At 47.4% G+C, this 24,090-nt stretch overlaps 1 protein-coding gene across 2 annotated transcripts in view; it reads left to right on the top strand.

The window, feature by feature from the left end:
- Positions 1-5,082: 5,082 nt before the first annotated feature.
- Positions 5,083-24,090, top strand: part of ATAD1 (ATPase family AAA domain containing 1) — a 57,705-nt gene continuing 38,697 nt past the window's right edge. The window contains exon 1 of one of the 2 annotated variants that reach the window (XM_007666230.3): positions 5,083-5,229. The gene's annotated coding sequence lies outside the window, so the exon portion shown is untranslated. Of the gene's footprint in view, positions 5,230-18,194; positions 18,234-24,090 lie in introns of those variants that run through there. The other variant, XM_007666231.3, reaches the window with a different exon arrangement.

Raw genomic sequence — 24,090 nt, 5'->3', positions numbered from 1 at the left:
CTCATGTGGGACAACCTGATGACCCTGTATCTACCCAAGCGCTTAGAACAGTGCTCAATGGGCAGGGACTGTCTCTATCTGTTGCCGATTTGTACATTCCAAGCACATAGTAAGCGCTCAATAAATACTACTGAATGAATGAATGAATGAATTACCACTGATTCCTGAACCTACCAAGGTGACAGCCTGAAACTAACCTTTAAAACATTCAGTCATGTTGGCTCCTTCCATCTTACCCCTCCGATTTCCTATTGCAACCCAGCCCACACACTTCAAACCTCTAATGCCCCCCTACTCGCTCTACCTTGATCTCATCTATCTCGCCCACATCTGGCCCCAGGTTTGGAACGCCCTCCCCCTTCTTATCCGACAGATGATCACCCTCCCCACTTTCAAAGCCTTATTAAAAGCCCAAGAGGCCTTCCCCGACTAAGCCCTCATTTCCTCTTCTCCCACTCCCTTCTTCATCACCCTTGCTCTTGGATCTGTACCCCTTTTTCGCCCCATCCTCAGCCCCTCAACACTTGTGCACAAATTTGTAATTTATCTATCTACATTATTGTCTGTCTCCCCGTCTAGAATGTAAGCTCCTTGTGGGCAGAGAACATTGCTACCAACTCTGTCGTGTCGCACTCTCCCAAACATTTAATATGATGCTCTGTCCACAGTAAGTGCTCAATACATTACAGTTGATTCGTAAAAGAGGAAGGAATGTGGTCCTCTCGAAAATGTTTTCGTCCATATCTCAGAGGGATGAGTGGGATTTTTCTTTATATTTTTCAGCAAGATTGTAAACGGTAGAAAGCTAAATTACTTCCGAGCTTCAAAGGAACTAAGAAAGCAGAGCTCACTTCAGATTTTTAAGTAATTGAAAATCTCACCTCTTGCTGCATCAAGATCAGAGATATTCCCAGAATGTCCAGGAAAGGACAGCCTGGTTTATTATTATCATTGATATTAATAATAATGATAACGTTATCAGCAAAACATATGAGTAACCAGCATGACCTAGTGGATAGAGCACGGGCCTGGGAGTCAGAAGGACCTGGGTTCTAATCCCAGATCTGCTGCTTGTCTTCTGTGTGATCTTGGGCAAGTCACTTAACTTCTCTATGCCTCAGTTACCTCATCTGTAAAATGAGGAATAAGACTGTGAGGTCCATATGGGACAGAGACTATGTCCAACCTGATTAGCTTGTATCTATTCCAGCCTTTAGCACTTAATACACAGTAAGCACTTAACAAATACCATAAAAAGGCAGATGCAGTGTACACCACTGATAATAATAATAACTGTGGTGTATGTTAAGCACACACTTACTGTGTGCTGGGCACTGTACTAGGCATTGGGATGGATACAAGCAAATCCAGTTGGATACAGTCCCTGTCACACCTTGGGGCTCACAGTCTCAATCCCCATTTTACAGATGAGGCAATTTAGGCTCAGGGAATAATAATAATATGATGGCATTTGTTAAGGGCTTACTATGTGCCGAGCACTGTTCTAAGCGCTGGGGTAGATACGAGGTAATCAGATTGTCCCACGTGGGACTCAGTCTCAATCCCCATTTTACAGATGAGGTAACAGAGGCACAGAGAAGTCAAGTGACTTGCCCAGAGTCACACAGCTGACCAGTGGCAGAGCCGGGATTAGAACCCGTGACCTCTGACTCCCAAACCTGTGCTCTTTCCACTAAGCCACGCTGAAGTGAAGCGACTTGCCCAAGGTCACAAAGCAGACAAGTGGTGGAGCCGGGATTAGAACCCATGATCTTCTGACTCCCAGGCCCACGCTCTAGCCACTACGCCATGCTGCTTCCATGTTTTATCGAATCATTGACTCCCCAAACCTCCAGTAGAAGTTCATTATCTGCCAAGTGATTCATCTAGTCGTATTTACTGAGCTCTTACTGTGTGCAAAGCACTGTACTAAGCGCTTGGGAGCAATACGACAACAAACAGACACATTGCCTGCCCACACTGAGCTTACAGTCTAGAGATTGTGGGTAGGAAATGTGTCTACCAACTCTGTTACATTATACTCTCCCAGGGGCTTACTTGGTTCAGTACTCTGCATGCAGTAAGTGCTCAAAAAATGCGATTGATTGAAATATAACCTTTATTCCAGATGCCACGAGCCATAACCTCTCTGACCCTCGTCACCCAGGGCCTTTCCTCTTCTCAGTTTGGGTGAAGAGTTTCCAATCTCTTAAATCTTTGACTTTTACGATAACTCACTGAGGATGTGGATCATCCTCCCTGCCTCTCATCAGGTTCAGCTCCCAACAACTCCGGTGACGGAATACGCGGGCATTTGTGACTTCTTCCACTGTTAAGCTAAGCACTTTGACTCGTCCCTTCCTATGTCAATTAGCACTGCGGATGTGGTGATTCAACTGCTCGGGACTTGCAACCCCCCCTTCCCTCTCCCCCAGACCTCCATACCCTACATTTCACATTTTCTGGAAAAGTGGTCTGAAAGTGAGGTGGAATCTGGAAGGGCCCACTCTGTCTCTGGGTAAGATCGAGTACCTGAATGTGATTGTGGTGCGTGTCTAATAATAATAATAATAATAATAATAATAATGTTGGTATTTTTTAAGCGCTTACTATGTGCAGAGCACTGTTCTAAGCGCTGGGGTAGGCACAGGGGAATCAGGTTGTCCCACGTGGGGCTCACAGTCTTAAACTCCATTTTACAAATGAGGTAACTGAGGCCCAGAGAAGTGAAGTGACTTGCCCACAGTCACACAGCTGACAGGTGGCAGAGCGGGGATTCGAACCCATGACCTCTGACTCCCAAGCCCGTGCTCTTTCCACTGAGCCACGTTGCTTCTCATAATAATGTTGGTATTTGTTAAGTGCTTACTCTGTGCAGAGCACTGTTCTAAGCGCTGGGGGAGATACAGGGGAATGAAGTTGTCCCTCATGAGGCTCACAGTCTTAATCCCCATTTTGCAGATGAGGTAATGGAGGCACAGAGAAGTTAAGTGACTTGCCCACAGTCACACAGCTGACAAGTGGCAGATCTGGGATTCGAACCCATGACCTCTGACTCCCAAGCCCGGGCTCTTTCCACTGAGCCACACTGCTTCTCTAAGACAAGTGGACCCTCCGCTTGGGTCACTTTCTCTTCCTTCCCTAGCTGTAACTTATTTTAATGTTAATTATTTAATTATCTGCACCCTGAATTCGCCTCAGCCCCACAACTCTTATGTGTGTATCGTCATTTATTTATTTATATTAATGCCTCTCTCTCCCCCTAGACTGTAAACTCATTGTGGGCAGAGAATGCGTCAGTCAACTCTGTTATACTATACTCTCCCAAATGCTTAGGGCAGTGCTGTGCACACAGTAGACACTCAATAAACATGATTGATTGAGGTCCCATTGGCCTTTAAGATCCTGAAGGATTATATCAACCAATTCTATTGTCTTGTGCTCTCCCAAGTGCTAAGTAGAGTAAGTGCTCAATAAATACCTTTGATTGCTTGTCTGATTCTCTTTTTGTCACTCTGTGCTCTCCCAAGCACCTAATAAATAAAAAAAAAATAAATGGTGGCATTTGTTAAGCGCTTACTACGTGCAGAGCACTGTTCTAAGCGCTGGGGGATACAAAGTGATCAGGTTGTCCCACGTGGGGCTCACAGTTTCAATGCCCATTTTACAGATGAGGTAACTGAGGCACAGGGAAGTTAAGTGACTTGCCCAAAGTCACACAGCTGGCAAGCGGCGGAGCGGGGATACAGTGCTCTGCACACAGCAAGTGCTAAATAAATACGATTGAATTCTGTGAATGAATAAATGAACTCCTTTCCTCAGTCAATACTGATTATTTCCACAGTATTGAGTGCTTACTGTGTGCAGGTCACTGTACTAAGCGCTTGGGAGAATACAACACAATGATATAACAGACACATTCTCTGCCCATAACAAACCTACAGTCTAGAAGGGGAGACAGACATTAATATAAGTAAATTATAGATATGTACAGAAGTGTCGTGGAGCTGGACGAGGCCGAAAGGAGTGGGAAAAAGGGGAAATGAGGGCTTATTCATTCATTCAATCATATTTATTGAGCGCTTACTGTGTGCAGAGCACTCGGAAAGTACAATTCAGCAACAAATAGAGACAATCCCTGCCCACAAAGGCCTCACAGTCTAAGAGGGGGCCTGTTGGAGGAGACGTGCCTTTAATAAGGCTTTCCTCATTTTTCCACTCCTGGAAGGCCAATTCCCAGCCCCACTCCACCGTAAAACGTGCTTACTTTATTCACTGAGAATATGACAGAAAGCGAGGCGACGCTCAGTAAGCATTATGTGCTCTGGATCTAGAATGATTCCAGAGGCAGCGGGCTGGTGATGGTGTTTGTGGGTGCAGGTGTTTTTGAGAGATACTTAGAAGATTTAATTAAATTTAATTCTCAATCCCTCCATTGCTTGCCAATTTCACATTCACTCCCATCTTTTAATAACTGTGCTATTCGTTAAGCACGTACTAGGTGCCAACCAGTCTACTAGACATTGAGATCAATACGTTGGATAGAATCCCTGTCCCACGAGGAGGCTCGCAATGTAAGGATCAGGGAGAATGGGCATCCCCATCGTACAGATGAGAAAACTGAGGCACGGAAAAATTAAGTGACTCATCCAAGGTCACAGAGCAGGGAAGTGGCAGAGAGGAAATTAGAACCCAGGTCCTTTGCGGGGCCAGGTAGAGCATTCGGAGGGGGAGACTGGGGAGAGGGCTAGTTTTCCCCGGATGCTGAGGTTCTGAAGGTGCTGGTATACTGGTATACTGGTATACTGGTATAGTGAAGGTCTAAACCCCCAGCACTCTGCTCTTCCAGGTGCTGCCTTGAGCTTCACAAGAAAACTTGGTTAAGAGTTCTGTTTATCCAGGAAGAATCCAGAAGTACAGTAAGGGAGGGGCAGTGGCGAGATAGCTTTATTCAGAACTCACCAAAACCCTGGGCCCGAGAGCGGGGACTATCCGATCGCATCTGCCGGCCTCTTGATTCTCTTGAGTCACACGACTGGTATTGTGACACGGGCGGACGTCTGCAGGGCCAGGCTCAGGTGATGCTGCTGTGGTGGAGACTGGTTGGCCTCTCGGGATATGCCTCCTCTGGGCCTGGGCCAGAGGGATGACGGTCCCAGCTGAACCGGACGACAGGGCAAACCAGGAGGGGCTCTGCAACAACTAGCCCCATGAAGAACTGGCAAAGAGGTATGGAATTTCTAGAATCAGTCCAGAACTCAGCCCCCACAGCCCATATGACCAAACAACCACTCGATCCATGGTACTGAGCGCTTACGGTACGCAGAACACTGTACTAAGCGCTTGGGAGAGTACGCTAGAGCAGAATTAGCAGATACATTCGTTCACTCAATCCTCTGTCCATAATGAGCTGACGGTCTAGGGTAGGACACGGACACGTGACGGGGATTTCAGCTCCGCATTCATAAGGGCTCTGACTCATGACCAACCTCAAGGTCCCCACACAGAACACACTTTCAGACTCACACTTTCGCATAAAGAAAGGAAAAATAACTGCCTTATCGGCAGGGCGGAGTCCCGTTACAATTCTGACGGCCGCTTCTGGTTAAAACGTCTACCTTTAATTTGTAAACCTTGGCACGGGACAACAAATCGATATCAGCCTGATTAACTCTTTCCAAATTTCCTTCTATAGCATACGACCTGATTCTTGGTTTGAATCGATGGGGAAGCTTGAAAGGAAAACTTTTAACTTAGGTTTCTCAGCGGCAAAATTTGTAAGATATTAGAAAGCTAAAAAGCCCAAAAGGAACCCAGGGAGCTTTGATTCTTTCAAAGGAGGTCAAACTAGGTTAAAAAGGGGATGCTCTTGTTCGCTAGTTTTTCTCTTGAAACTTTTAAAAATAATAATAATTGATAAACATTTTTGTGCCAAGCACTGTGGTAGATCCAAATCCATCAGTGGTATTTATTGCGTGCTTACTGTGTGAAGACCACTGTACTGAGCACTTGGGAGAGTACAGTACAACAGAGTTGATAGGCGTGTTCCCCGCCCACCAGAAGCAGATACAGTCTCTGCCCCACACGAGACTCACAGTCTAAGGAGGAGAGAGAACAAGTATTAATTCCCATTTTGCAGATGGGAAAACCGAGGCAAAGGCAAGTCTGGGGACTTTCCCAAGGTCACACAGCAAGGAAGTGCTGGAACCACTGTTGGAACCTGGGCCCTCTGACTCCCAGGCCCTTGCTCTTTCCACTAGGCCACACTTCTTCTGGCTGTGGCCACATTATAATTTGGAAGCTATTTACTAAATCGTTACTATCTGAATTTTGTGAAACTACATTTTCTTCATTTATTATTCTGGATTCTTTGTATGACCTCAGTGATCTCCTTGAAATTCTGTTAGAGATATTCCTTTCATAGATAAAAGTTAAAACTGCTAATATTGATTTCCATGTATCTAATTGCTTAAACTGTTATTACAAGAAAGCTTGATAACATCATCATTTACCCAGCATCTAGTAGGTAGTGTGCTTTGGTTGATTTTTTTTTTAAATGGCATTTGTTAAGCGCTTATTATGTGCCAGGCACTGTACTAAACACTGGGCTTACGGGGCTCATGGGGCTCACAGTCTTACTGTCCATTTTACTGATGAGGTATCTCTGAGGCACAGAGAAGTGAAGTGACTAGCTCCAAGTCCCACAGCAGACATGTTATGCAGGCTGAAGGAAGTCTCAATACATCTGCTCTTCAGGGAAAATGAAAATGTCTTTAGCAGTCTCTCCTTCCATTTTATAAACAATTATCTGGGACAAACTATCATGAAAACCCTTATTACTTTCTTGTCCATAAGCCGTTTTCCTCTGAGCATAATTTACAATGCAGTGTTACAAAAATCTAGTCAAAACTCTAAGAATCCAAACTTTTAAAGCAGGAACCAAAATGATTATCAAAATCAGAGAAGCAGCGTGGTTTAATGGAAAGAGCCCAGGCTTGGGAGTCAGAGGTCTTGCCCGGATCTAATCCCGGCTCTGCCACTTGGCCGCTGTGTGCCTTTGGGCCAGTCACTGATCATCTCTGTGCCTCCAGTTACCTCATCTGTAAAATGGGTATGAAGACTGTGAGCCCCACATGGGACAATCTGATTACCCTGTATCTCCTCCAGCCCTTAGAACAGTGCTTGGCACATAGTAAGTGCTTAACAAATACTATCATTATTATTATATTATTATTATTACTTCTCCTGAACCACAAAATTTATTCAAATAAAAAATAATTAGGGTAATTATGGCATTTGTTAAGCACATACTATGTGCCGAGTACTGTTCTAAGCTCTCCGGTTGGACCCAGTCCAAGTCCCATATGCGGTTCCCAGTCTGAGAAGAAGGAAGGACAATCAATCAGTCAATCAGTGGTATCTATTGAGAGCTTACTATGTGCAGAGCACTGTTTTTTTAGCTGATACTTCCCTGCCCAAAATGAACTTACAGTCTAGAGGAATAAGAAAATTAGGCAATCACCACATCTCCACTGATTCCAGATCTCTCAGTCTGTTTTTTCTCCCTGGGAGTCCACGTGATTTCAATTTAATAATGAATCACTAGCAAAAGTAGTGGAAAATGAATTCAGAGAGGTGTGTGTGGCAGGGGTGGGGAACAGGATTTAATAGAAAATGGGTATTAGACCCTGAAGAATTTCTCCTTAGATTGCATTTTGGAGGTGGAAATGGGAAAGAATGGTTGGGCAGAAGTCTAAAGAATCCAGACCCTTTTTCTTATCACTTAATCTCCACTGGGAAAATGACCGATATAAATTGCTTTGAGTGATTTTCACCAAAATACCTTGAAATACCGAAGTTCTAATCCCAGCTCTGCCACTTGCCTGCTCTGCAGTCTTGAGCAAGTCTCTTTTTTTTTTTTAAGGTATGTGTTAAGTGCTTACTATGTGCCAGGCACTGTACTACGTGGGACAACCTGCTTCCCCTGTGTCTACCCAGCGCTTAGAACAGTGCTCGGCACATAGTAAGCGCTTAACAAATACCAACATTATTATTACTAAGCACTGGGGTAGATACAGACTAATCAGGTGGGACACAGTCCATATCCCACACTGGGGTTCATAGCCTAAATCCTTATTTTACAGATGAGGTAACTGAGGCCCAGAGAAGTTAAGCGACTTGCCCAAGGTCCCCCAGCAGACAGGAGAGCAGGCTGGCCTAATGGATAGAGCACGGACCTGGGAGTCAGAAGGGCCTGGGTTCTAAGCCTGGCACTGCCACTTGTCTGCTGTGTGAACTTGGGCAAGTCACTTCACTTCTCTGGGCCTCAGTTACCTCATCCATAAAATGGGAATTAAGACTGTGAGCCCCATGTGGGACACGGACTGGGTCCAACCTGATGATATTATGTCTACCCCAGCACTTAGCACAGTGTCTGGCACATGGTAATCGCCTAACAAGTACCATATTAAAAAAAAAGTGGCAGAGGCAGGATTAATAATAATGACAGCATTTGTTAAGCACTTACTATGAGAGAAGCACTGTTCTAAAGAGCCTAGTTCCTTCTAACTCCCAGACCCTTGTGCTCTACACTAGGCCGTCTGCTTCTCAATTAGGTTTTCATCCCATTGACAAGATCAAATCATCAGAACCATCAAGATGTCATCACCAACCAGTAATAATAATAACAATAATAATAATAATGGCATTTGTTAAGTGCTTACTATGTGCCAAGCACTGTTCTAAGCACTGGGGGTGGGGCGGGATACAAGGTAATCAGTTTGTCCCACATGGGGCTCACAGTCTTAATCCCCATTTTACAGATGAGGCAACCAAGGCCCAGAGAAGTTAAGTGACTTGCCCAAAGTCACACAGCTGATAATAATAATGTTGGTATTTGTTAAGCGCTTACTATGTGCAGAGCACTGCTCTAAGCGCTGGGGGAGATACAGGGTAATCAAGGGGTCCCATGTGAGGCTCACAGTTAATCCCCCTTTTACAGATGAGGTAACTAAGGCACAGAGAAGTGAAGTGACTTGCCCACAGTCAAACAGCTGACAATCGGCAGAGCTGGGATATGAACCCATGACCTCTGACTCCCTCTGTGTGACTTTGGGCAAGTCACTTCACTTCCCTGTGCCTCAGTTACCTCATCTGTAAAATGGGGATGAAGACTGTGAGCCCCACGTGGGACAACCTGATTACCTTGTATCTACCCCAGCGGTTAGAACAGCGCTTGGCACGTAGTAAGCATTTAACAGATACCAGCATTACCGTGAGCCCTATGTAGGATTTGGATTGAGTCCATCATGATTAACTTGTATTTTTGCCAGCTTTTAATACAGGGCCTGGCACATAGTAAGTGCTTAGCAAATGCCATACAAGAATATAATAGATTTTATTCAGAACAAATATAGTATTTCCTCTCAAAGGGTTTCCTCCCTAATTATCAAGTGTGACCAAATAGGAGGGGAAACAGAAGGTTTTCCTATGTGGAAGCAGCAATTAGAGAAGGAACACAGCGTAGTGGATAGAGCGTGGGCCTGGGAGTCAGAAAGTCAAGGGCTCACCGCTTGTCTGCCCTGTGACCTTGGGCAAGTAACTTTACTTCTCTGTGCCTCAGTTACCTCATCTGTAAAATGGGGACTGAGACTGTGAGCCCCGCCATGGACAGGGTCTACGTCCAACCCGATTCGCTTGAATCCATCCCAGCGCTTAGTTCCAGTGTTTGGCACATAATAATAATAATGATGATGGCATTTGTTTAGCTCTTACTATGTGCAAAACACCTGATACAAGGTGATCAGGTTGCCCCACGTGGGGCTCACAGTCTTCATCCCCATTTTCCAGATGAGGGCACAGAGAAGGAAAGTGACTTGCCCAAAGTCACACAGCTGACAAGTGGCAGAGCCGGGATTAGAACCCATGACCTCTGACTCCCAAGCCCAGGCTCTTTCCACTGTAAGAACTTAACAAATACTATTATTTCTGTGGTTATTATTTTCACCGAAATGAGCCCGCCCCCAGACCTCTCCAGAAACTGCAGGATTCTTCTGGGAAAAGAGTCATCGGGTTTTCCTTGGAATTTCTCGGAGTTTTTACAAGGCTCCTTGTGGGTTCCCACAGCCTCCCGAGATCTTGAATGGCAAAGACCCCCTTTGCTGAACTTAGTGGCCCAGACTGAGCTTGTGTTTGTTGGACTCCAAATAGAGGTTGGAAAAGTCCACACCCAAGGTTCCCCACTCCCAAGTGGCAAAGGGAATAAAACTAGACCGAATCCAACACTTCTGAAATACAGTGTTGAACACTGAACGTTCTACGTGTCCCTGGACTTTGTGCGGGGCTGGCTAGAAACCATTTGCTAAGGCTTAAAGTTGGGGGACACGAATGGCTGCCCGAGGCACTGATCTAGGAGGGTGAAGAAGGGGAGTCTATCATGGAGCGGGAAAATTCTGGAACCCGGCACTCTCCTCCCACTACCTTTGTCACCCATTCGGCAGAGAACTCAGAATTATGGAGTTGGAGGAGAGAGGGGGAAAAGCGCTCTGCCATTCAGCTGACCCAAAACACTCTCCGAATGCTTCTGGCATTTAAATTTAATAAGCAGCAAGCTAGATGATAGAATGACTTGTGACGTTTTATCAAAAATGGTCTTCTGGAGTCGAAAGGACCTTTAAACCCTGACGGCTTACTAGAGTGCTGTATGGTTTTGTCCCCTGTAACTCAAGCTTCACAGATGGCAGTTTAGTCGGTTTTTTTCCTCTTTTTTGAAGTCCTTCTTTCTCAGGCCCAGAAACAATGCCCTTGCCAAAATTGGAAGCTAAAATTTGGCAAAAATGGGACCTGGCCAAAATATTCCTTTGCCCCGAGGGGTAGAAAGTGAATGTTTCATGCCTAGGGTGCCAAATGACCCAATTTTACACTGCGCAGTCTGGTTTTCAACTGGCTCGAACCCTGTGTTCGGCTCAGAAATGGCACCTGGGTTGGCATAATCCTGAGAGGGAGACATCAAGGCTCTGGAGCACATCGGGGACGTGGGAGGTGGGGGAGAAGGGGACTGCCTGCCGGCCCCAACTAGGTGTGGGTGAATTGGCCATAACTGCTGCTAAATGGTGCATATGACACCCCATGACACATGGGGTGATGCCTGATGTAACTGATGACGTCTTATATTTTTGATTACTCTAAGTTGCCTCTTTAGAAATGACTGACTTGCATCTTTTTTTCCTTTAGCAAGAATAGCACTTTAGCTAGTGGAACTAAAACACAGTGTGAAGTGGAGATAGCTGCCAATCAGGCCCAAAATTAACTTTGGTGCCTGAATAATCCAGTTCGGATACCTACGCTGATCAGATCAACTGAAAGAATCATTCTCAGAACACTAAAGTCCTGTGCTTTGCAACATAGCAACTCACCTTTATTATTTGAGTGTTTCTGTACATCAATTTTTCTTATTACTTATTGTGACCCACTAATAACAATAATAATAATTTTGATAAATCCTTACTCTGAGCCAAGCACTGTGCTAAGTGCTGGGTTAGGTAGGAGATAATCAGGTTAGAAACAGTCTCTCTCCCATAAGGAGCTCACAGTTAGGAATCGAATCCCCAATTTACAGATGAGGAAACTGAGGCATGGAGAAGGTAAATGATTTGTCCAAGTCACGCAGCAGGCAAGTGGCAGAGTCAGGATTAGAATCCAGGTCCTTTGATTCCCAGATTCATGCTCTTTAACACACACCCCCAACCCTTGCACCACACACACACACATAAACACACAAACACACACAGTTACAGGGTAACAGTGCCAGACACTGAACTAAGCACTGGGGTAGACGTTTCCACATAGGGCTCACCGTCTTAATCCCCATTTTACAAAACGAAGCACTGAGGCACAGAGAAGGTAAATGACTTGCCCAAGTCACAGAGCAGACAAGTGGCAAACACTAGATTAGAACCCACTTCTTTTTGATTTTCAGGGCCCAAGCTCTTTCCACTAGACCATGCTGCTTCTGTATTCCCTAATTCTCTGACAATGAACTAGCTAAAATGCATAATGAAAAGACATGTTATGGTAGAACCGAGAGAACAGCAAATATTCACACCTCCAAATATCAGACACTTGATTTTTCAGATCATTAATCAATCAATCAATTGCATTTAGTGAGCACTTACTGTGAGCAGAGAATTGTACAAAGGCTGTCAGTTCTATAATGTAGGGGTTGTCAGTCAATCAATCGATGGTAACTATTGAGCACTTGCTGTGTCAAAGCACTGTATTAAGCACTTGGGAGAGTACAACATAGCAGAGTTGGTAGGCACATTCCCTGCTCATAAGGAGTTTAAACTCTCGTGGATTGTGTTTCTGAAACCGTCACGAAAGCTCCTGCACGCACTTTGCTTTTCATTGTGCAAATGCTCTAAATCATTTCTTTCGACACCCATTGTGCTTTAAGTTCAGGAAGGCACATGTTGTGGGGATAACATTCCCTAATCATTTAATAATGTTCTATTCAAAAAGTGCGATGAAAACACGTTATAGAGCGGCCTCTATCCCAGTTATTTTGGCTCGAGGTTTGCTGCATGGTCCCCCTTCCCTGCAGCCTGGGATTCTGAGTGGGATGAGCTAAAAATAACCTACAGATCACCCAGAATGTAGGGCTCCAGGAGAAAGAAGGAGAAGACATTAGGGTCTCAATTGTGACCCAGGTGTGGGAGGGGTTCACCCCTTTCTACCTCCCAGCCAGAACCCATCCCAGACCAGAAAAAGGACTTGGGGTTGACTGGTGTCTGACTATATATATATAAGTTGCCCAAAAATGTCTGTATCATGATCTCCTTGAATGGCAGAAATTTCATCATCTCTTCAAGGGCATTGTTCAGGGGTCAGGGTAAATGAGAGCAGGAAGGTGGCCCACTTACGGCAAAACTGCTCTGGGTTACAGAGGCGGGGAAGCCCAGTGGTGGGATGGTGGGAAATGGCATCTGGTGCTATTTCATGCTTCATCTGTTTTTATGGGATTTAAGAATTAACGTTTCAGACCACCATTAGAAATTCCAAATGATGAATCCCAGAGCCATTATTATTATTATCATCATTATTAATCTCCTATATAAATGGGCATTTGTGAAGTCTACTTTGAAGGATATCTTAGCCGTGGGCAGATGTCTCTCATTCACGCTCAAGAAAACCATGTCTGGGATACTAATAATAATAATGACAGTAACGATAGTGGTATTTGTTAAGCACTTACTATGTTCCAAACATTGTGCTTTACTTCTCTGTGCATCAGTTCCCTCATCTGCAAAATGGCGATTCAATAGCAGCGATATCCCCTACTTAGAATGTGAGCCCCACATGGGACCTGATTATCTTGTATCAACCCCAGTGCTTAGCACAGTGCTTGGCAAATAGTAAGCGCTCGAAAATACCACAATCATTTACAGAAGTGCTAAGATGGGGTATAAATACATACATACCAAATAGAATAATTGTAACTGAATATTGTGAGACTTTTTAACCATTTTATTCCTAATAGATCAGCTACTTAAAGAAACAATATTGACTGACTTTTAAGGGAGAAGTCTGTCTAGTTCTTGTATTCAAAGAACTGTAATAAAAGCCACCCTCTGGCATTGTCAAAATGACTCTCAAGCCTATGAACTCAGCTCAACTCCACCCAAAGTGACTTTGGCTAAAATGTTTTTACATCCTGTCTGGGAAATGCCAATTTCATATGTGCTAATTTCTGCCTTCACTCGCAGGAGGCTCCAGCTTTCTGCTTGTGTTTATCTGGCACGATGGAGCCGGTCGCTTTAGGGAGAGGGGAGTAGAAAATAATAATAATGATGATGATGGCATTTGTTAAGTGCTTACTATGTGCAAAGCACTGTTCTAAGCGCTGGGGGGATACAAGGTGATCAGGTTGTCCCACGTGGGGCTCACAGTCTTAACCCCCATTTTACAGATGAGGTCACTGAGGCACAGAGAAGTTAAGGGACTTGCCCAAAGTCACACAGTTGACAAGCGGCAGAGCCAGGATTAGAACCTGTGACCTCTGACTCCCAAGCCCGGGCTCTTTCCACCGAGCCACGCTGCTTCCCTTGCAATGAAATGTGGAAAAGGGAAATGTACAAACCTGAACACCCCCCCCCCGCCCCCCGCCGCCTTCATCTTTTTCTCTCTCTCCTTTCTGGCCCACACCTTCCCTGGGTCCTGAACACCTCTGCCCCAATTCCAAAGTGGGAGGTAGGGGTTTTTTTGAAATACTAATAGCAGCAGTACGAGGAGGCAGGGGCTGATTTTAGGAAAAAGGTTTCCCACGGTAGTTAGGAGGAGAAAGGGCCACCCTTCTCGTCGGCCAGATCCGACCCGCTCTGCAAGGTGCAGTTGTGAGTCCTAACCCCCTGACTTGACTTGGTTTACTGAGTTGGGGGACACTGAATGGGAGACTTGTCGGACAGCGGTGGTGTTTCTGAAGGGAATCACAACCCACTTCCTCGTCAGCTAAGTGATCAACCTGGGCTTTGGGTAGAGTAGGTGAATCTGCAGCCTAATTTAGGATGAGAAGCGGGGCTGTTTACCCTCATTCCTATCTTCTAAGCTTGGGTGAAACAGACCTTTAGACTATAAGCTCGTTGTGGGCAGGCAATGTCACTGTTTATTGTTGTGTTGTCCTTTCCCAAGCGCTTAGTACAGTGCTCAGTAAATATGATAAATAAATACATCGAATGAAAGAATGATAATAATAATTGTGGTATTTGTTAAGCACTTACTGTGCGCTAGGCTGTACTAAGCACTGGGGTGAATACAAGGAAATCGGGTTGGACACAATCGCTGTCCCACATGGGACTTAAGGGCTTGGCACATAGTAAGCGCTTAACAAATACCATCATTATTATTATTAATACCCATTTTACATGAGGTATCTGAGACACAGATAATAATAATGATGGCATTTGTTAAGCGCTTACTATGTGCCAAGCACTGTTCTAAGCACTGGGATAGATACAAGGTAATCAGATTGTCCCACATGGGGCTCACAGTCTTCGTCCCCATTTTCCAGTTGAGGTAACTGAGACACAGAGAAGTTAAATGGCTTGCCCAAAGTCGCACAGCGGACAAGCGGTGGAGTCGGGATCAGAACCCAAAATCTCTGACTCCTAGGCCTGTGCTCTATCCCACTAGGTCACGCTGCTTCATTGCTCTTCCTGACTCCGGTCCGAGCTGGTAGAAGCCCCGGCCTCCACCCTGTCTCTCTCTCCCCAGTCGAGCCAACCGCTTATTATTATTATTTTTATTATTATGTGCCGTCAAATCGTTTCCGATTCATAGTGACTCCATGGATATACTTTCTCCAGAAGGTACTGTCCTCTGCCATAATCTGCAACCTTTCTAACCTGTTATCGTTCTTATGATCTCTATCCATGGGTTCTAATCCCAGCTCCGCCACTTGTCTGCTGTGTGACCTTGGGCAAGTCACTTCACTTCTCTGGGCCTCAGTTCCCTCATCTTTAAAATGGGGATTAAGACTGTGAGCCCTGCATGGGACAACCTGATTACCTTGTATCAACCCCTGCGCTTAGAACAGTGTGTTTGGCACATAATAAGCCCTTAACAAATACCACCATCGTTTAGACCGTGAGCCTGTCATTGGTCAGGAATTGTCTCTAACTGTTGCCGAATTGTACATTCCAAGTGCTTAGTGCAGTGCTCTGCACATAGTAAGCACTCAATAAATACTACTGAATGAATGAATCTAGCTGCCGGGCTGCCTCTTCCACGTTTTCCCTGGACTTTTCCTAGCATTAGTGTCTTCCCCAGAGAATTAGTCCTCCTAATGATGTGTCCAAAATATCCTAATCTAAGTCGAGTCATTTGGCCTTCCAAAGACCACTTTGGCTTAATTTGCTCCAAAATCCATTTGTTCGTTTTGGGGGTGGTCCATGGTATTCACAAAAGCCCTCTCCAACAGCACATTTCAAAAGATTTGATGTTCTTCCTATCCTGTTTTTTCACTGTCCGGCTTTCGGATGCATACGTTGTCCCTGGAAACACCGTAGAGTTGACAATTTGTATTTTTGTGGCAATTGATCGGCACATTTCATGACTCTTTCCAGGCTCGTCAAAGCAAGTCTTCCTAACATTAATCTTGGGCGTATTTCCTGGCCTCTAGTTCTTTTATTATCGATTGTCGATCCCAAGAGAGAAAAATTATAACAATTTCAATCTTCTCTCTGTCCACTATAGATGTGTTAAAGCTTCCAGTTGTCACGCTCTTTTCTTGACATATAAATATAGGCCCATCTTTTTGCTCTGTTCCTAAACCTGCTGTAGGGATTGTCTCTGTTGTTGCATTGTACTTTCCAAGCGCTTAGTACAGTAAGAGCTCGATAAATACAATTGAAGCAGTGTGGCTCAGTGGAAAGAGCCCGGGCTTGGGAGTCAGAGGTCATGGGTTCGAATCCCGCCTTTGCCACCTGTCAGCTGTGTGACCTTGGGCAAATCACTTCATTTCTCTGGGCCTCAGTGACCTCATCTGTGAAGTGGGGATGAAGACTGTGAGCCGCACGTGGGACTATCTGGTGACCCTGGATCTCCCCCAGCGTTTAGAACAGTGCTCTGCACAGATTAAGCGCTTAAATACCAACATTATTGATATTATTAAAACGGGGATGAAGGCTGTGAGCTTCATGTGGGACCACCTGATGACCCTGGATCTCCCCCAGCGCTTAGCACAGTGCTCCGCACAGAGTCAGCGCTTAACAAATACCAACATTATCATTATTTGCCCCCCCCCAAAGTATCCTTTTGACTTTCCTCTTTAAGATGCTAATTTGTTTGCAACATCTTTGAACCTCCTGGTCCAGCACGATTGACTAGAATGAAACGAAATGCTTTTTTTCCAGAACTCTAAATCTGTAATGGCAGTGTTTTGTCCGAAGGAACCATGTATTTTTAAATCAATTTTTAAAAATTTGTAATTTTTAATTTTTAATCAATGATTTTTTAATCCACTTTTAATCACTGAACACTTACTGTGGGCCGAGCTCTGCACTAAACCCTTGGGAGAGGACGATATAAAAGAGTTGGTAGAGATATCCCTTGCCCACGAGGAGTTTAACAGTCTAAAGGAGTCAGACATTATATAAATTATGGATACGTGCATACGTTCTAATGAGATGTGCATCCCCTTGATTCTATTTATTGCTACTGTTTTTGTCTGTCTCCCCCGATTAGACTGTAAGCCCGTCAATGGGCAGGGATTGTCCCTATCTGTTGCCCAATTGTCCATTCCAAGCGCTTAGTACAGTGCTCTGCACATAGTAAGCGCTCAATAAATAGTACTGAATGAAGATTAAAATGGGGATGAAGACTGTGAGCCCCACATGGGACAAACTGATGACCCTGGATCTCCCCCAGCGCTTAGAACAGTGCTCTGCCCCATAGTAAGCGCTTAATACCAACATCATCCTTATTATTATTATTGAGGAATAACAAGCCCTTCGAATCTTCCCTTCCTCAAATAGAGAAGCAGCGTGGCTCCGTGGAAAGAGCACGGGTTTTGGAGTCCGAGGTCATGGGTTCGAATCCCGACTCGGCCACTTGGCAGCTGGGGGACTGTGGGCCAGTCACTTCACTTCTCTTTGCCTCAGTTCCCTCATCTGGAAAATGGGGACGAAGACTGTGAGCCCCACGTGGGACAGCCTGATTCCCCTGTGTCTAGAACAGTGCTCGGCACATAGTAGGCGCTTAACAAATACCAACATTATTGAGAAGCAGCGTGGCTCCGTGGAAAGAGCCCGGGCTTGGGAGTCAAGGGTCATGAGTTCGAATCCCGGCTCTGCCACTTGGCAGCTGTGTGACTGTGGGCGAGTCACTTCACTTCTCTGGGCCTCAGTGACCTCATCTGGAAAAGGGGGATGAAGACTGTGAGCCTCACGCGGGACCACCTGATGACCCTGGATCTCCCCCAGCGCTTAGAACAGTGCTCGGCACATAGTAAGCGCTTAACAAATACCAACATTATTATTATTAATGAATGGTGAGGCGCTGCAGCTCGGAGAAATACGGCGGGGGCGGGGCGGGCGCGCATGCGCCGTGGGCGTCCGGCGAGCGGAGGAGAAGGGAGGGGGCGATGACCCCGGAGGCGCTGATCCCGGAAGCAGTTGTGCGGCGCGGGGGTTGCTTCCTGCCGGAGGGCGGGCGCGCGGCCGGGGGCGGCTTCCCGCGGGGTAAGGAGCGGGTCCGGGAGGGAGGAAAGGAAGGAAGGAGGGCGGCTGGGCCCGGCCGGGTCCGGCCGGGTCGAGGGGTGCGGGCCGGGCCGGGCCGGGCCGGGCCGGGTCGGGCCGGGGGATGCGGGTCGGGCGGGGGAGGGAAGGTCACCCCGGCTACCGCCTCCCGGCCTCCTCCGCGGCCTGCGCTCCCGGACCCCCGCCCTGGGGGAGGGGGAACTGGCGCCCCCTGCTGCCCGGCGCCGGGCTACCCCGCAGCCGGAGGACGGCACCACCCTGGGGGGAGACTGGCGCCCCCTGCGGGCCGGGGCTACCCTGCAGCCGGAGGACGACCCCACCTCGGTGGGACACTGGCGCCCCCTGCTGGCGGGCGCCGGGGCCTACCCTGCAACTAGAGGACGGCCCCACCTTGGGGGGACTGGCGCCCCCTGCTGGTCCGCGCCGGGCCTACCCCACAGGCGGAGGATGGCGCCACCCTGGGGGGGGAAACTGTCGCCCCCTGCTGGCCGGCGCTGGGCCTACCCTACTGACGGCCCACCTTGGGGGGGTGAGACTGGCGCCCCCTGCTGGCCGGCGCTGGGCCTACCCTACTGACGGCCCACCTTGGGGGGGTAAGACTGGCGCCCCCTGCTGGCCGGCGCCGGACCTACCACCCTGGGAGGGGACTGGCGCCCCCTGTCGACCAGCGCCGGGCTACCCCACAGGCGGAGGACGGTACCACCCGGGTTGGGGGGGGGGAGAAAATGTCGCCCCCTGCTGGCCGGCGCTGGGCCTACCCCACTGACGAAGGACGGCCCCACCTTGGGGGGGAGACTGGCGCCCCCTGCTGGCCGGCGCCGGGTCTGCCACCCGGGGGGGGGACTGGCGCCCCCTGCTGGCCGGCGCCGGGCTACCGCACAGGCAGAGGCTGATCCCCCGCCCACCCCTAGGGCCCAGGGGCAGTGATAATCATGGTAGCCGTTAATAATAATGCTGGTATTTGTTAAGCACTTACTATGTGCAGAGCACTGTTCTAAGCGCTGGGGGAGATACAGGGGAATCAGGTTGTCCCACGTGAGGCTCACAGTTAATCCCCATTTTACAGATGAGGTAACTGAGGCACAGAGAAGTGAAGTGACTTGCCCACAGACACACAGCTGACAGGTGGCAGAGCCGGGAGTTGAACTCATGACCTCTGACTCCGAACCCCAGGCTCTTTCCACTAAGCCAGTTAAGCGCTTACTATGTGCCAGCCACTCTTGATGATGTGGTGACTGAGGCGCAGAGGGAGTGAAGTGACTTGCCCGAGGTCACACAGCAGACAAGTGGCAAAGCCAGATTTTGAGCCCAGGTTTTCTGACCTCCAGGCCCATGGTGTTTCCATTAGGCCACACTGGTTCTATATAGTTTCCATTTGAGTATTCTGCTCAAATGACTTTAATGTACAAAACAGCAGGGCCGGACGATTCAGACGAAGCGAATGGTCCCAACCCATGTCATTGTCTTGTAACTTGTATAATGCCGTTTTGGCAACATTTCAGAATATTATGAGTATCTGAAACAGAACAGGAAAACTGGTGAGGTGGAAAACCCAGCATTTGTTTCCACGCAAGATCCTAGTGCCGCGCTGGGCGTCTAAATGCGACGTCGTAAAACGGGAAACAAAACAATGAGGTTGATATTGCAGCCCAGGATTCTCATGACTTGACATTAGCTTTAGGAGGTTGTCGAGCTTTGCAGTCACAAGGGTGCATGCTTGATCCTATGGTAAGAACAGCTCCAATTCCAAGGAGCACACACAGTATAAACACTGAAGAAGGATTGTGGTTGTGGTGACTTGTAACAATAAGCTTTCACCAGATGGCATGACCTTCTCGTTATTCGCCGGAAGCTCAGGTTAATAATAATAACGTTGGTATTTGTTAAGCGCTTACTATGTGCGCAGCACTCTTCTGAGCGCTGGGGTAGATACAGGGTAATCAGGTTGTCCCACGTGAGGCTCACAGTCTTCATCCCCATTTTACAGATGAAGGAACTGAGGCCCAGAGAAGTGAAGTGATTTGCCCAAAGTCACACAGCTGACAGGCTGAGGACCCCTGACTCCTAAGCCCGTGCTGTTTCCATTGAGCCATGCTGCTTCCTTAGGTTAGACAAACTCCTCTGGCTAGCTCCCAGATCCTGTATAGTTTGGGAAGTTTTAGTGCGTCTTGATAGAATCTACATTTTGGTATTGAAATTTTCGTTTGAAGCCATGAAACTACATGTTGGGTAGCTGTAACACAACCAGGAGTTTTCTGGTCAAAATTCATTCATTCAATAGTATTTATTGAGCCCTTACTATGTGCAGAGCACTGTACTGAGCACTTGGAATGGACAGTTGGGCAACAGATATCAGGGCCGAAAGAGTTCCTGGCCACCGATCAACCCCTGCTGGGGCTTGAAGCCTTCCAGTTCTTCTGACTCAGGTTTTGGGCTCATCCTCCCTGCTTTCCAAGTCCCCGTACCCTGATTTTATGGCTGGAGCCCAGGCGTCTCCCCAGAGGCATAGAGGTCCTCAGGAACTAGCCTACAACCCCTTCCTGGGGCTGGTGGCAGAAAGCCCACGAACACAGCATTCCCTCTTGCACCGGTGCCTTCCCCAGATCCACACGAATGAGTGAGTAATAATGGTGGAATTTGTTAAGCGCTTACTATGTGCAAAACACTCTTCTAAGCGCTGGGGGGATACAAGGTGATCAGGTTGTCCCACGTGGGGCTCACAGTCTTCATCCCCATTTTACAGATGAGGTAGCGGAGGCACAGAGAAGTGAAGTGACTTGCCCAAAGTCACACAGCTGATGTGGCGGAGCTGGAATTCGCACCCATGACCTCTACCTCCCGAGCCCGGGCTCTTTCCACTGAGCCACGCTCCCCGCCACCCAGAGCTTCCCCTCCAGATGCTACCACAGGCTTCCACTGCCCTGTCGATTCTCAACAATATTTAATAAGCTCTTAGCGAGGTAATAAAATAAACCAAACCCAGTTCAAGCCGCCTTTCCCTGGATCTATTACTCCCCACACACATAAACACAAACCAAGAACCTTGCTTCTCCAGAGTTGTAGCTGCTGGGTTCTGAACCTCCAGAGATCCTCTCCTGTCCTGGCCCGTGTCCCGTGTCACTCTAGGATCCACAGCGTGAACTCCTCCCCCGTTCTGCTTTTCCAGGTCTACAGCTCGTGACCTTTTGCCTCCAAGGTAGCCGAGGGTCTCCTTCCCACATCGTGGCCCCTCTACGTTTTCCCCAGTCCCTCTCTTTGGTTCAGCTACATCTCCACACTTTCTTCAGGGAGGGGTGCCACGGAATGGCTCTCCCGGCTTCCTTCCCCCTCTCCACGTTGACGTCTTCGAAATCGTGGCGCTCATTGGTGGGAATGTAGAGAAGATCCTTCCGATGTGTTGTCTTCATGTATCCGAGAAGTGCTCTGCGATCATATGAAATCCGTTTATTTCCACAGAGCATCACGTATGGCGGCACCAGGTTACACTGCGCCTGAGGTTTGAGGTCACTTGGGTCTTCCAGTCTGGTTTTGGCAAGGGCTAACGGGACAGAAAGAGGCAGAGGGGAATTGGAGGACCGACGGGGAGACTCAAGGACAGGAAACCAAATGGGCAGGGAGAAAGAGGAAAACCGCCATCTCCTCTTCTCGTCGAGGGCCTTGTACCCAGCAGACTCTGTGCATGTTGGCAGCTGAGTGCCCCTGTAGTCCCATCCGCCAGGCAGCTGGCCTGCCTCCCTGGGAACTTGCCTTCGGTCTCACTTCACCAACCAGAAGACTCCACCCATTCCTGCTTTCCTCTGCTTCAGCAGGAAAGAGAAAATGCCCTGCTGCGTGAGGCCTCCGTAAAACCTTGGGAACACTGGACAGAGATCGTATCTACCAACTCTATACATGGTACTCCCAAGCGCTTAGGTCAACGTTCTGCACACCGTATGTTGTCAGAAATGAGTGCTGTCATGATCACTATAGCTAAGGGTGTGCCTTGGGCCTTAAGCCATGAGTAGCCTGAAATTCTTTTCTAGTCACAGCACCCTACTGATTTTTTTGGCCACTCTTGTACGAAGCAGCGTGGCTCAGTGGAAAGAGCCTGGGCTTCGGAGTCAGAGGTCATGAGTTCGACTCCCGGCTCTGCCACCTGTGAGCTGTGTGACTGTGGTCAAGTCACTTCACTTCTCTATGCCTCATGTTTGGGCTCATCCTCCCTGCTTTCCAAGTCCCCGTACCCTGATTTTATGGCTGGAGCCCAGGAGTCTCCCCAGAGGCATAGAGGTAAAATGGAGATTAACCGTGAGCCTCACGTTGGACAACCTGATTACCCTGTATCTACCCCAGCGCTTAGAACAGTGCTCTGCACATAGTAAGCGCTTAACGCATACCAACATTATTAATAAAGTTAATCTCTGTTTTATAGATTTATTGCTGCCCCAGATCCATGTTTTTGAATAGATAAAAGATGATGCTTTGTTGTTGTTTCCAGTAAAAAAAATTCATCAGCCCACGGACATTTCTGGTCAAGTAACCCTCTAGTCTGTGATCTCGTTGTGGGTAGGGAATGGGTATATTGTACTTTAAGTGCTTAGTACAGAGCTCTACACACAGAAAGTGCTCAATAAGTACAGTTGATTGATACTGAAAACACTTGGCTGCTCGTCCTGCTCTAGGGCATTCAGCAATTCTGGAATGACCATTTCCAGGATTCTGAACAATTCTCGGAAATCCGTTGAGGTGGAAGGGTTTCCCCGGGGAATGGAAGGAAGCTTCTGCTGACACCTTCAGCCAGGAGTCGCCCTGCATCTTCCAGGTTAGCTGGAGAACCATTGGGATAGGGCGGCGTCTACTCTACATCCTTGTTCTGACCCACTGGTAATTAGGAAAGGACTGGGCATCCCTAGGTCTGACCCAGCTAGCCATGCCACATCCACATGAATTAATCAATGGTACTTATTGAGCGCTTACTGGTTGCAGAGCGTGAAAGAGGACAGTACAGTAGAGTTGGTAGACGCGATGCCTGCTCACAAGGAGTTTACAGTTCCCCGGGGAGACAGACATTAGAATAGATAATGGGTTGTGGGCAGAGCATGCATCTATTACTGCTTTTATATTGTTGTAGCGTACTTTCCCAAGTGCTTACTTACTGCAGTGCTCTGCACCCAGGAGGCACTTACTAGATACGATTTGATTGATTCGTAGCTGTTCTGGTCTTCCCTGCCAAATTTACCAGGCAGTGCCCAGAGTCTAGCTCCATTGATGCTGTCCAATCACACAATCAGTGAAATTTATTGAGCATTGCTTTGTGCAGATCGCTGTGCTAAATATTTTATTAATAATAATAATGATGATGGTATTTGTTAAGCGCTTACTGTGTGCCAAGCACTGTTCTAAGTGCTGGGGGGATACAAGGTGATCAGGTTGTCCCACGTGGGGCTCACAGTCTTCATCCTTATTTTACAGAGGAGGCAACTGAGGCCCAGAGAAGTTGTGGCTTGCCCAAGGTCACACAGCAGACAGGTGGCAGAGCGGGGATTAGAACCCACAACCTCTGACTCCCAAGCCTGTGCTCTTTCCACTAAGCCACGCTGCTTCTTGATTTGAAACAACCGTGACAATCTGTGACTAGTTACTGATGGAGGGTTGACTTGCCCTTTCAGTAGATATTTACAAGGCAGTTTAGCAGTTGGTTTAGGCCCCCTTTTTCTTAGTTGACAACTGGTAGGCCGATGGTCCCTGGAGGTTCCTTCTGGCCTATAATTTTATGAACGTTCTTAATTTAGAATTACTGCACAAAGCGAGCATGGGAGAAATGCAGTAGCAACATTTCTACTGTTGATGGTATTTCAGC

The sequence above is a fragment of the Ornithorhynchus anatinus genome, chromosome 3 (assembly GCF_004115215.2).
Source record: "Ornithorhynchus anatinus isolate Pmale09 chromosome 3, mOrnAna1.pri.v4, whole genome shotgun sequence".
Taxonomy (NCBI): domain Eukaryota; kingdom Metazoa; phylum Chordata; class Mammalia; order Monotremata; family Ornithorhynchidae; genus Ornithorhynchus; species Ornithorhynchus anatinus.
Note: the sequence above shows the minus strand (reverse complement) of the source record. Positions and strands in the feature narration are given on the sequence as shown.